At 36.1% G+C, this 3,312-nt stretch overlaps 1 protein-coding gene across 1 annotated transcript in view; it reads right to left on the reverse strand.

Moving 5' to 3' along the window:
• Positions 1-2,873, reverse strand: part of LOC107745941 (E3 ubiquitin-protein ligase RNF43-like) — a 32,236-nt gene extending 29,363 nt beyond the window's left edge. The window contains exon 1 of the mRNA XM_016559977.1: positions 2,764-2,873. The gene's annotated coding sequence lies outside the window, so the exon portion shown is untranslated. The remainder of the gene's footprint in view (positions 1-2,763) is intronic.
• Between the last annotated feature and the right edge of the window lie 439 nt (positions 2,874-3,312).

Genomic DNA, 3,312 nt, shown 5'->3' on the forward strand with positions numbered 1-3,312 from the left:
GATAGACAGACAGAGAACGATAGACAGACAGACAGACAGAAAGACAGAGAACGATAGACAGACAGAGAACGATAGACAGACAGACAGACAGACAGACAGATAGATAGATAGATAGATAGATAGATAGATAGATAGATAGATAGATAGATAGATAGATAGATAGATAGATAGATAGATAGATAGATAGATAGATAGATAGATAGATAGATAGATAGATAGATAGATAGATAGATAGATAGATAGATAGATAGATAGATAGATAGATAGATAGATAGATAGATAGATAGATAGATAGATAGATAGATAGATAGATAGATAGATAGATAGATAGATAGATAGATAGATAGATAGATAGATAGATAGATAGATAGATAGATAGATAGATAGATAGATAGATAGATAGATAGACAGACAGAGAACGATAGACAGACAGACAGACAGAAAGACAGAGAACGATAGACAGACAGAGAACGATAGACAATAGACAGACAGAGACCGATAGACAGACAGACAGACAGCTGGATAGACAGACAGACAGAGAACGATAGACAGACAGACAGACAGACAGACAGAACGATAGACAGACAGACAGACAAATAGACAGACAGACAGACAAATAGACAGACAGACAAATAGAACGACAGACAGACAGAACGATAGACAGACAGACAAATAGACAGACAGACAAACAGACAAAAAGAACGATAGACAGACAGACAGACAGACAGACAACATAGAACGATAGATAGACAGACAGACAGACAAATAGAACGATAGACAGACAGATAGACAGACAGACAGACAGACAACATAGAACGATAGATAGACAGATAGACAGACAAATAGAACGATAGAACGACAGACAGACAAACAGAACGATAGACAAATAGAATGATAGAACGATAGATAGACAGATAGATAGAACGACAGACAGACAGACAAATAGAACGATAGAACGACAGACAGACAGACAGACAGAAAGACAGACAGACAGACAGACAAATAGAACGATAGAACGACAGACAGACAGACAGACAGACAGATAGATAGATAGATAGATAGACAGACAGACAGACAAATAGAACGATAGAACGACAGACAGACAGACAGACAGACAGATAGATAGATAGATAGATAGATAGATAGATAGATAGGACAAGAGAACGGCAGAATGAGATAAAATGATAGAACGATAGATCTTTTGTAACATTATAAATGTCTTTACTGTCCATTTTTTACCAATTTAATGTATCCTTGATAAATAAAAGTGTTCATTTCTTTCAACAATAAAAAATAAATCTTACTGAGCCCAAAGCTAAATTCTGCCACCTGTCATTCCAGTTTAAATTCTCTGTGTGTTGTGGCTGTGAAACTGAAGTTCACACTGAAAGGAGCAGATTCTTCAGCTGGGAGACAGGAGCAGCTCACTGGAGTTTGGAGGAGACGGTTTGATGTTTTCAGTCTGTGACAGCAGCATCTGACATCTCTCACATCCAGCGCCAGAGTCCTGAGGAAACGGCACAAAGCACGAGCCTCCTGCGCTTTCACAGACCATCAGCTCACTCATCCAGATAACGTTAGCTGTGCCACCAATTCACAACACAAACTCCATCCACACTGTGATCAGACGCATATCCTACACAAGCGTGCACATGCTTTCAATACATGCCATAACAAACTGCTCAAGAATTCTGGACCTAAGATTCAAAAACATCTTGTTCAGAATTATGACATCACAGCCACACGCTCATTAATGTCATGGTTGATACTGTTCAGTAAAACTACAACTAACACCATTGAAAAGCATTTTTGTCAACTGAATTAACTCTAAAGTAAAATAATAATAATAATAATAATAATAATAAAAAAACATTAGATGAAGACCTTTGAAAAAAATCTATGATTTATAAAAAAATAAATAAAAATAAAAATATTAGATGGGAAAAGTTGTACTTAAATTTAAATGAAAAGTAAAATGTTGCCTTGCCAACTAACTATAATAAAATAAGTTTTAGTTGAAGTACTAAAATTACTAAAACTAAAACCGCTAAATAGCCATATAAAAATAAAATAATACACACAACAAAATTACTAAACCTTAACTTCCAACTAAAATGAAAAGCCAAAATAGTATTAAGTACTATACTGATTAACATCAGTGCTGTTACCGATAACTAAAAAGAAAACTATTACAAATTGTTTTCATTAATGGAAATAAAACTAAACTGAAAAAAATATTAAATGAAACGCTTGCACTTGGAAGTGCTAAAATTAAACTACAACTGATATAGAACGATATATGAAAACTAAATAAAAATATTAAAAAAACTAAAGCTAATAAAAAAATAATAGCACAAAATTACTAAAACGAAAACTAAAACATAATAAATAAAAAAAAGTCTAAATATTAATCAATACTATAATAGTACATAAATGACACTAAAATAACACAGATTGACACGTAACTCCCACATTTACATATTAACATCTATTTGACGGCAACTTCACCTGCTCTGATGAATGACAGGCTGAACCGCAGCCAATCACAACAGAGCTCATTTACATAAACAACTCAAGACTCATTCAGCCCGTTTCATTCAAGGGTCAGAGAGGACGGAAAATGACCAAGAAAAACAACATATGACGTATGGTTTCTGGTGCACAAAACCTGGACAAACATGATAAGTGAGCTTAAAACTCCTGTAACTCCAGAGTTTTCATATGTATGTGTGTGTGTGTGTGTGAGTTTCCCATCGGTCTTACTTTATCCAGCAGCGGCTGGCACTGCGGCACTTTGCTCTCTGGACTCTCGAGTTTGACGATGCTGATGAAGATGGTCTCCTGACGGTCATCTTCGCTGGTGTTACACAGAGACAGCGGGTGAGACTGCAGACACACAGAGAGAGAGAGAGAGATTCAGATGTCATCACAACATCTGCTCAGTAAATCTCCACACAGATCAAGCAAATGTTTCATGGATATTTACTTTGTGATTTCAGTCCTGTCAGAATACGATGACATCCTTTTAGAAATCTAAACACATTTAGTGAAGAATCTGCTTCATGTGACTCTCCCCGATGAACTAAAGTGGAATCAAATGAAGTCACTCTTCGTCTTTCTGAATACAGCAGCAGCATCACATTCAAATGACACACATGCACGAGTTCATGAAGCTGAAACTTCAGCGTGCAACGGCTCTTTGATGCTCAAGAGGCAACTTCCTACACACTTGGGAGAACATTTGACTAATAGTTCCCTCATCAATGAAAACCAAAAAGATAGAAGTGACATAGAAAGGGAGAGAGCGAGAGA

The sequence above is a fragment of the Sinocyclocheilus rhinocerous genome, unplaced genomic scaffold (genome assembly GCF_001515625.1).
Source record: "Sinocyclocheilus rhinocerous isolate Xijiao unplaced genomic scaffold, SAMN03320098_v1.1 scaffold3545, whole genome shotgun sequence".
Classification (NCBI taxonomy): domain Eukaryota; kingdom Metazoa; phylum Chordata; class Actinopteri; order Cypriniformes; family Cyprinidae; genus Sinocyclocheilus; species Sinocyclocheilus rhinocerous.